Source organism: Arachis hypogaea, chromosome 4 (assembly GCF_003086295.3).
Source record: "Arachis hypogaea cultivar Tifrunner chromosome 4, arahy.Tifrunner.gnm2.J5K5, whole genome shotgun sequence".
In the NCBI taxonomy this organism is placed as follows: Eukaryota; Viridiplantae; Streptophyta; class Magnoliopsida; order Fabales; family Fabaceae; genus Arachis; species Arachis hypogaea.
This window is the reverse complement of record NC_092039.1, coordinates 66,822,715-66,834,102: the sequence shown is the minus strand read 5'-3', so window position 1 is coordinate 66,834,102 and position 11,388 is coordinate 66,822,715.

Genomic DNA, 11,388 nt, shown 5'->3' with positions numbered 1-11,388 from the left:
CTCAAAATTGTTTGCTCCAATGGCAGGTATTGAGATGCTTCTTCCATAAAAATTGGTAGTAGGTGTAGTATAATCACCAAGCATCCTCCTTGCATTATTGTTGTTGTCATTATTTTCGGCTGCCATCTCCTCTGCTTTTTCAAAAATTTTTGTAAGGTTTTCTCTGGATTGTTGTATTTTAGCCTCTGGTGGACGAAATTGTGATCTTTAATTAGTGGCCCTTTGGCATGAGCCAAAGAGAACTAATTTAACTAACTGATTACTTTCTTTTCACAACTTCGTTCAACTAACCAGCAAGTGCACTGGGTCGTCCAAGTAATACCTTACGTGAGTAAGGGTCGATCCCACGGAGATTATTGGTTTGAAGCAATCAATATTTATTTTATTAGTCTTAGTTAGGATGTCAACAAGGTTATTTGGATTAAAAGTGAAATTACTAGATTTGATTATAAAAATAAAAGAGGGAACAATGTTACTTTGTTTTGCAGTACTGGGGAATATGTTGGAGTTTTGGAGATGCTTTGTCCTCTGACTTCAACTCTTCCTTGAAATCCTCTTCTCACACGCAGGTTCCTTCCATGGCAAGCTCTATGTAGGGTGTCACCGTTGTCAGTGGCTACTTCCCATCCTCTCAGTGAAAACGTTCCTATGCTCTGTCACAGCACGGCTAATCATCTGTCGGTTCTCAATCAGGTTGGAATAGAATCCATTGATTCTTTTGCGTCTGTCACTAACGCCCAGCCCTCAGGAGTTTGAAGCACGTCACAGTCATTCAATCCCGGAATCCTACTCGGAATACCACAGACAAGGTTTAGACTTTCCGAATTCTCATGAATGCCGCCATCAATCCGGCTTATACCACGAAGATTCTGTTGGGGAATCTAAGAGATACTCATTCAGTCTGATGTAGAACGGAGGTGGTTGTCAGGCACACGTTCATGGATTGAGGAAGGTGATGAGTGTCACGGATCATCACCTTCTTCACAATTAAGCGCGAATAAACATCTTAGATAAGAACAAGCGTGTTTGAATGGAAAAACAAAGGAATTGTATTAAATCATCGAGACGCTGCAGAGCTCCTCACCCCCAACAATGGAGTTTAGAGACTCATGCCGTCACAAAGTATGTAATTCAGATCTGAAAATGTCATGAGGTACAAGAAATGTCTGTAAAAGTTGTTTAAATAGTAAACTAGTAACCTAGGTTTACAGAAAATGAATAAACTAAGATAATTGGTGCAGAAATCCACTTCTGGGGCCCACTTGGTGTGTGCTGGGGCTGAAACTAAAGCTTTCCACGTGTAGAGGCCTTTCTTGGCGTCAAACTTCAGGTTATGACGTGTTTTGGGCGTTCAACTCCGGATAATGACGTTTTTCTGGCGTTTAACTCCAGACAGCAGCATGAACTTGGCGTTTAACGCCAAGTTACGTCGTTTATCCTTGCGCAAAGTATGGACTATTATATATTGCTGGAAAGCCCTGGATGTCTACTTTCCAACGCCGTTGAGAGCTCGCCAATTGGACTCCTGTAGCTCTAGAAAATCCATTTCGAGTGCAGGGAGGTCAGGATCCAACAGCATCAGCAGTCCTTTTTCAGCCTAAGTCAGATTTTTGCTCAGCTCCCTCAATTTCAGCCAGAAAATACCTGAAATCACAGAAAAACACACAAACTCATAGTAAAGTCCAGAAATATGATTTTTGCCTAAAAACTAATATTATTTTACTAAAAACTAACTGAAACATGCTAAAATCTACATGAAATTACCCCCAAAAAGCGTATAAAATATCCGCTCATCACAACACCAAACTTAAACTGTTGCTTGTCTTCAAGCAACTAGATGAATAAAATAGGTTCTAACAGAAATAAAGAAGTAATAATATTCTCGAGTTTTAAATGAGGCTCAGATTCTTATTAGATGAGCGGGGCTTGTAGCTTTTTGTCTCTGAATAGTTTTGGCATCTCCCTGTATCTTTAAATTTTCAGAATGATTGGCATCCTTAGGAACTCAGAATTCAGATAGTATTATTGACTCTCCTAATGTAGTATGTTGATTCTTGAACACAGTTATTTTATGAGTCTTGGCTGTGGCCCTAAGCACTTTGTCTTCCAGTATTACCACCGGATACATAAATGCCACAGACACATAACTGGGTGAACCTTTTCAGATTATGACTCAGCTTTGCTACAGTCCCCAGTCAGTGGTGTCCAGAGCTCTTAAGCACACTCTTTTGCTTTGGATCACGACTTTAACCACTCAGTCTCAAGTTTTTCACTTGGACCTTCATGACACAAGCACATGGTTAGGGACAGCTTGGTTTAGCCGCTTAGGCCTGGATTTTTATTTCCTTGGGCCCTCCTATCCATTGATGCTCAAAGCCTTGGATCCTTTTTACTCTTGGCTAGTGCTCATGGCTTGTGAATATTGTATATATATATATATATATATATATATATATATATATATATATATATATATATATATATATTGACTGCTTTTTCTTGCTTCAAGAATCAATTTCATGATCTTTCAGATCATCAACAATATTTTTCGTGTTCCTCATTCTTTCAGGAGCCCATATTCATCAAATTCAAAGTACATATTATGCACTGTTCAAGCATTCATTCAGAGAACAAAAAGTATTGCCACCACATATAATTAATTATAAATTTTATTATTAAGAACTCGAAAAATATAAATTACTTCTGTATTCTAAAAGAAAATCTACTACTTTATTCATGCCTAATGATGATGAGAAAAATAAATTATAGCTTAATTGGAAATAAAATCAAAATAGACATCCTAATTACTACTAAATATCTTCTAAGGTCAATTTCTAAAAGGAATAATTATCACTAAGTTAAAACAGAAAAATTGGAACTCAGCAACCTGTTGTTTTGAGGAGTGGATGCTCCTCTAATTCTTTGGGGTGTGGTTCAAGGATTAATTTTTGGCGCTTCAGCTCCCTTAGATCACGCCCTTGCTCCTCCTGTTCCTTGAGCAGTTTGCAAATCATGCTACCTTGATTATTCTGTTCTTCCTTTATTTGATCCATAGCTTCTTGCAATCTGGAAATAGAAGCCTCAAGCTGTTCCCAATATTCGAATTGGGGCAGTTCTGGGAGGGCTTCTTGTGCTCTCCTTCTGGCAGAATCCTCTTGTTTCTGTTGCCTGACCATTGATGTTCCAGTAATGGGCTTTTCAATTAGGATATATTCAGTTATTCCCATCTTTACTCCAGCATCTTTGCAAAGCATAGAAACTAGGCTTGGATAAGCCAATTTAGCGTCCTTAGAATTCCTGTTTGCTATTTTATATAGCTCACAGGAGATCAGCTGATGGACTTCCACTTCTTTTCCCAACATGATGCAGTGAATCATGACAGCTCTTTTGATGGTAACTTCAGAATGGTTGCTGGTGGGCAATATGGAACGACTAATAAAATCCAGCCAGCCTCTGGCTACTGGTTTTAGATCTTCTCTTTTGAGTTGAACTGGGATGCCAGTTGTACTGGTAGTCCACTTGGCTCCAGGGATGCATATATCCTCCAGAACCTTGTCCAACCCTTTATTGACCCTCATCATTCTCCTATTAAAGGAGTCTGGATCATCTTTCAGTTGAGGAATCTTGAATATCTCCCTGATCTTGTCAGAATTGGTATGAATGATCTTTCCTCTGACTAAGGTCTTATGGTCAAAAAGAGCAGCTCCAATGATTCTTTGCCTTTCTGTCTGCCATAGATTAGCATAGAATTCCTGAACCATATTCTTCCCCACTTTCGTTTCAGGATTGGCCAGAATTTCCCAATTCCTGTTTCGAATTTGCTCTTGGATCTCTGGATATTCATCTTCTTTCAGATCAAATCTGACTTCCGAGATCACTGATCTGTGACTCATTATCTTATAGTAATGGTCTGAATGTTCTTTAGTTAAGAACTTCCCTTGATTCCAAAGTGGCTTTGGAGCGCTTTCTTTCTTCCCTCTTGGGGTGGTTTGCTTTCCATTAGGAGCCATGATCTTAAGTGAGTATATTTTTGTGATCACGGATAAGCACACCAAACTTAGAGTTTTGCTTGTCCTCAAGCAAAGGAGAAGAAAGAAGAGGGATAGAAGGAGAGCAAGTGTTGGATGAAGATGAGGAGGAGGAGGCCGAATATAATATAAAGGGATGGGGGGTGGGAAATTTTCGAAAAATAAGAAAGATATAAGATAGAAGATATGATTTTAAAAGATATGATCAGAAAAAGATATAATTTTAGAAAAGAAAAGATATGAATCATAATTTAAAAGATAAATTTGAAATTTAATTTTGAAAGGGATTTTTAAAAGGAATTATTGATGTGTTGGAAACAAATTTGAAAAGATGATGGCTTGAATTGGAAAGCCATTTGGCTTTATGGATTAAGATATATTTAATATTTTTGAAAAAGGGATTTTAGAAATTAGGATAAAAACTTTTTGGAATTGAAAGTGATAATTTAAAATATGTTTATGCAAGAAATCATGAATTGAAACATAAAAATTTTGAAAAAATGCAAAGAAAAACGAAATTGTACCTCCTCCCACCATCCTGGCGTTAAACGCCCACATGGTGCATGGTTTGGGCGTTTAACGCCCACATGTTGCTTCTCCTGGGCGTTCAACGCCCATGTGATGCTTCTTTCTGGCGTTGAACGCCAGGAAGTCCTTCTTTACTGGGCGTTTTTCTAAACGCCCAGAATGCTAGCAGATTGGCGTTAAACGCCCAGAAGGTGCATCTTTCTGGCGTTTAACACCCAGAAGATGCTCCTTTCTGGCGTTTAACGCCCAGAAGGCTACCCTTACTGGCGTTAAACGCCCAGTGGGTGCTTCTTTTGGGCGTTTAACGCCCAAAGTGTTTCTTACTGGCTTTTTCATGCCAGTGAGCTTCCAAATTTCTCTGTAATTCTTGGGACTTCAGTAAATTTGCTATTTCACCTTTGAAGATACTTAGACCTAAACCTGTAAAGAAAGAAAATTTATTTAATTAGTAATTAAACTTTGTACATGGCTGGGTTGCCTCCCAGCAAGCGCTTCTTTAATGTCATTAGCTGGACTGTCACTGATCTTCAATTAAGTCTCAGTCTTGAGCATTCTTGCTCGAGATTTCCTTCAAGATAGTGTTTAACTCTTTGTCCATTAACAATGAACTTTTTGTTAGAGTCACTATCCTGAAGTTCTATGTATCCATATGGTGATACGCTTGTGATTACATATGGACCTCTCCACCGGGATTTTAATTTCCCAGGGAATAATTTGAGCCTTGAATTAAATAGCAGAACTTTCTGTCCTGGCTCAAAGACTCTGGATGACAATTTCTTATCATGCCATCTTTTTGCTTTCTCTTTGTAAATTTTTGCATTTTCGAAAGCATTGAGTCTAAATTCCTCTAGCTCATTTAACTGGAGTAATCGTTTTTCTCCAGCTAACTTGGCATCAAGGTTCAGGAATCTGGTTGCCCAATAGGCCTTGTGTTCCAGTTCCACTGGCAAGTGACATGCCTTTCCATACACCAGCTGGTACGGAGAGGTCCCTATAGGGGTCTTAAATGCTGTTCTGTATGCCCATAGAGCATCATCCAAGCTTCTTGCCCAATCCTTTCTACGGTTAATTACAGTCCGTTCCAGGATTCTTTTAAGTTCTCTATTTGAGACTTCAGCCTGCCCATTAGTTTGTGGGTGATATGGAGTAGCCACCCTGTGGTTGACTCCATAACGTACTAGAGCAGAGTAGAGCTGTTTATTACAGAAATGAGTGCCCCCATCACTGATTAACACTCTAGGGATACCAAATCTGCTGAAGATATGTTTCTGGAGGAATTTTAACACTGTTTTAGTGTCATTAGTGGGTGTTGCAATAGCCTCCACCCATTTGGATACATAATCCACTGCCACCAGAATATAGGTGTTTGAGTATGATGGTGGGAAAGGTCCCATGAAGTCAATGCCCCATACATCAAACAACTCAATCTCCAAGATTCCTTGTTGAGGCATGGCATAACTGTGAGGCAGGTTGCCTGATCTTCGGCAACTATCACAGTTAAGCACAAATGCTCGGGAGTCTTTATAGAGAGTAGGCCAGTAGAAGCCACTTTGGAGGACTCTTGTGGCTGTTCGTTCACTTCCAAAATGTCCTCCATACTGTGATCCATGGCAATGCCAAAGGATCTTCTGTGCTTCTTCTTTAGGCACACATCTACGGATTACTCCGTCTGCACATCTCTTAAAGAGATATGGTTCATCCCAAAGATAGTACTTTGCATCTGTGATTAATTTCTTTGATTGCATCTTACTGTACTCTTTGGGTATGAATCTTACTGCCTTGTAGTTTGCAATGTCTGCAAACCATGGCACTTCCTGGATGGCTAGTAGTTGCTCATCCGAAAAGGTTTCAGAAATTTCAGTGAGAGGGAGGGACGCCCCTTCCACTGGTTCTATTCGGGACAGGTGATCTGCTACTTGATTCTCTGTCCCTTTTCTGTCTCTTATTTCTATATCAAACTCTTGCAGAAGCAACACCCATCTGATGAGTCTGGGTTTTGAATCCTGCTTTGTGAGTAGATATTTAAGAGCAGCATGATCAGTGTACACAATCACTTTTGATCCTACTAAGTAGGATCTGAATTTGTCAATGGCGTAAACCACTGCAAGTAGCTCTTTTTCTGTGGTTGTGTAATTCTTCTGTGCATCATTTAGCACACGGCTGGCATAGTAAATGACATGCAGAAGCTTGTCATGCCTTTGTCCCAACACTGCACCAATGGCATGGTCACTGGCATCACACATCAGTTCGAATGGTAATGTCCAGTCTGGTGCAGAGATGATTGATGCTGTAACCAATTTAGCTTTCAGAGTCTCAAATGCCTGCAGACACTCTTTATCAAAGATGAATGGCGTGTCTGCAGCTAGCAGGTTGCTCAGAGGTTTGGCGATTTTTGAAAAATCCTTTATAAACCTCCTATAGAACCCTGCATGTCCCAGAAAGCTTCTGATTGCCTTAACATTAGCAGGTGGTGGTAATTTTTCAATTACTTCTACCTTAGCTTGGTCCACTTCTATCCCCTTGTTCGAAATTTTGTGCCCAAGGACAATTCCTTCAGTCACCATAAAGTGACATTTTTCCCAGTTTAAAACCAGGTTAGTCTCTTGGCATCTTTTCAAAACAAGTGCTAAGTGGTTAAGGCAGGAGCTGAATGAGTCTCCAAATACTGAAAAGTCATCCATGAAGACTTCCAGAAATTTTTCCACCATATCAGAGAAAATTGAGAGCATGCACCTCTGAAAGGTTGCAGGTGCATTGCACAGGCCAAATGGCATCCTTCTGTATGCAAATACTCCAGATGGGCATGTGAATGCTGTTTTTTCTTGATCCTGGGGATCTACTGCAATTTGATTATAACCTGAATATCCATCCAGGAAGCAGTAGTATTCATGACCTGCCAGTCTTTCTAGCATCTGGTCTATGAATGGTAAAGGAAAATGATCCTTTCTGGTGGCTGTATTGAGCCTTCTGTAATCAATGCACATACGCCATCCTGTAACTGTCCTTGTAGGAACCAGTTCATTTTTTTCATTATGAACCACTGTCATGCCACCCTTCTTAGGGACAACTTGGACAGGGCTCACCCAGGGGCTGTCAGAAATAGGATAAATAATCCCAGCCTCTAGTAATTTAGTGACCTCTTTTTGCACCACTTCTTTCATAGCCGGGTTCAGCCGCCTTTGTGGTTGAACCACTGGCTTGGCGTCATTCTCCAACAAGATTTTGTGCATGCATCTGGCTGGGCTAATGCCCTTAAGATCACTAATGGACCACCCAAGAGCTGTCTTGTGCGTCCTTAGCACTTGAATTAGTGCTTCCTCTTCCTGTGGCTCTAAGGTAGAGCTTATAATTACAGGAAAGGTTTCACCTTCTCCCAGAAATGCATATTTCAGGGATGGTGGTAATGGTTTGAGCTCGGGTTTTGGAGGTTTCTCCTCTTCTTGAGGGATTTTCAGAGGTTCTATTATCTTCTCTGATTCCTCCAAATCAGGCTGAACATCTTTAAAGATGTCCTCCAGCTCTGATTCGAGACTCTCAGCCATATTGACCTCTCTTACCAGAGAGTCAATAATATCAACACTCATGCAGTCATTTGGGGTGTCTGGATGTTGCATGGCTTTAACAACATTCAACTTGAACTCCTCCTCATTGACTCTCAAGGTTACTTCCCCTTTTTGGACATCAATGAGGGTTCGGCCAGTTGCTAGAAAAGGTCTTCCTAGAATGAGAGTTGCACTCTTGTGCTCCTCCATTTCCAGCACCACAAAGTCAGTAGGAAAGGCAAATGGCCCAACCTTGACAATCATGTCTTCAATCACGCCTGATGGGTATTTAATGGAGCCATCAGCAAGTTGAAGACATATCCTGGTTGGTTTGATTTCTTCAGTCAAACCAAGCTTTCTGATAGTAGATGCAGGTATTAGGTTGATACTTGCCCCAAGATCGCATAAAGCTTGCTTGGTACAAACACCTTCTAATGTGCATGGTATCATAAAGCTCCCAGGATCTTTAAGCTTCTCAGGTAAGCTTTTCAGAATGACTGCACTGCATTCTTCAGTGAGGTAAACTTTTTCAGTTTCCCTCCAATCCTTCTTATGACTTAAGATCTCTTTCATGAACTTAGCATAAGAAGGTATTTGCTCAAGTGCTTCTGCAAACGGAATCTTTATTTCAAGAGTCCTGAGATAGTCTGCAAAGCGGGCAAATTGCTTATCCTGTTCTGCTTGGCGGAGTTTTTGAGGATAAGGCATTTTGGCTTTGTATTCCTCAACCTTAGTTGCTGCAGGTTTATTACCTACAGAAGTGGGTTGGGAGGCCTTTTTAGAAGGATTGTTATCAGCACTTGTATGTGACTGATCACCCACTGGCGTTTGAATACCAGGGGTGGAAGCTGGGTTGGCGTTAAACGCCACCTTCTTGCTTGTTACTGGCATTTGAACGCCAGAACCATGTTCCTTTTGGGCGTTCAACGCCAAATCCATGCTTGTTTCTGGCGTTGAACGCCAGGAATGAGCATGGTCTGGGCGTTCAGCGCCAGCTTTATCCCTTTCTGGGCTCTGCTTGTCCTCAGAGGGATTTTGAGTAGCCATTTGTTCATTTCCTGTCTTCTTGCTGCTTTGAAGTGAGGTGTTTAATGTTTTCCCACTTCTTAATTGAACTGCTTGGCATTCTTCTGCTATTTGTCTTGACAGTTGCTTTTCTGTCTGCTTTAATTGCACTTCCATATTCCTGTTAGCCATTCTTGTTTCCTGTAATATTTCCTTGAATTCGGCTAGCTGCTGAGTTAGAAAGTCTAATTGCTGATTAAATTCATTAGCCTGATCCACCGGACTGAGTTCTGCGGTTACTGTTTTGGCTTCCTCTTTCATGGAAGATTCACTGTTTAGATACAGATGCTGATTTCTGGCAACTGTATCAATAAGCTCTTGAGCTTCTTCAATTGTTTTTCTCATATGTATAGATCCACCAGCTGAGTGGTCTAGAGAAATCTGAGCTTTTTCTGTAAGCCCATAGTAGAAGATGTCTAATTGTACCCATTCTGAAAACATTTCAGAGGGGCATTTTCTTAGCATCTCCCTGTATCTCTCCCAGGCATCATAAAGGGATTCATTATCTCCTTGTTTGAAGCCTTGGATGCTTAGCCTTAGCTGTGTCATCCGTTTGGGAGGGAAATAGTGATTCAGGAATTTTTCTGACAGCTGTTTCCATGTTTTTATGCTGTTTTTAGGCTGGTTATTTAACCACCTCTTAGCTTGATCTTTTACAGCAAATGGAAACAGTAGTAATCTGTAGACATCCTGATCCACTTCCTTATCATGTACTGTATCAGCAATTTGCAGAAATTGTGCCAGAAACTCTGTAGGTTCTTCATGTGGAAGACCAGAGTACTGGCAGCTTTGCTGCACCATGATAATGAGCAGAGGATTCAGCTCAAAGCTACTAACTCCAATGGAGGGTATACAGATACTACTCCCATATGAAGCAGTAGTGGGGTTAGCATATGACCCCAGAGTCCTCTTGGACTGTTCATTCATACTTACTTCCATAATGGAATACAAGTTGAGAATTTATATGTTGAGAATTATTTATTTTATAGTAATGGAATAAAAAAAATGGAATAAATAAAAAGGAGTTAAAAATATTTTTTTTTCAGAAATATTTTTTTCGAAAAAAATGAAATTAAAATCTAAAATTTTAAGAAAAATTTTGAAAAAGTAGTTAGAAAAAATAAAATTTTTTTGAATTTTGAATTTTATGATGAAAGAGAAAAGCACACAAAAGACACAAGACTTAAAATTTTTAGATCTAGTGCTCCTTATTTTTGAAAATTTTTGGAGGGAAAACACCAAGGAACACCAAACTTAAAAATTTTAAGATCAAGACACAAGAAAAACTCAAGAACACCTTGAAGATTCACAAGAACACCAAGAACAAAAGAAAGAACACCAAACTTAAAATTTTTAGAAAATTTTCGAAAATTATAAAAAAGATTAACAAGAAAACACCAAACTTAAAGTTTGGCACAAGATTCAATCCAAGAAAAATTATTTTTGAAAAAGGTTCCAAAGGGTATAACCAATTATCAAGAACAACTTAAAGATCAAGGAAGAACCAAGAACACTAACACGAAATTTTCAAAGAACATATAAAACATGCAATTAACACCAAACTTAGAATAAGACACTAAACTCACGAAAAATCAACACTTAATTAAGAAAAATAATATTTTTGAAAAGAAATTTTTGAAAATAAACTATCCTATCAGAATTTGATGACTCTATAACAACAAAAAGGAACTATTCCTAATCTAAGAAATAAAATAAGCCTTCAATTGTTCAAACTCAATAATCCCCGGCAACGGCGCCAAAAACTTGGTGGACGAAATTGTGATCTTTAATTAGTGGCCCTTTGGCATGAGCCAAAGAGAACTAATTTAACTAACTGATTACTTTCTTTTCACAACTTCGTTCAACTAACCAGCAAGTGCACTGGGTCGTCCAAGTAATACCTTACGTGAGTAAGGGTCGATCCCACGGAGATTATTGGTTTGAAGCAATCAATATTTATTTTATTAGTCTTAGTTAGGATGTCAACAAGGTTATTTGGATTAAAAGTGAAATTACTAGATTTGATTATAAAAATAAAAGAGGGAACAATGTTACTTTGTTTTGCAGTACTGGGGAATATGTTGGAGTTTTGGAGATGCTTTGTCCTCTGACTTCAACTCTTCCTTGAAATCCTCTTCTCACACGCAGGTTCCTTCCATGGCAAGCTCTATGTAGGGTGTCACCGTTGTCAGTGGCTACTTCCCATCCTCTCAGTGAAAACGTTC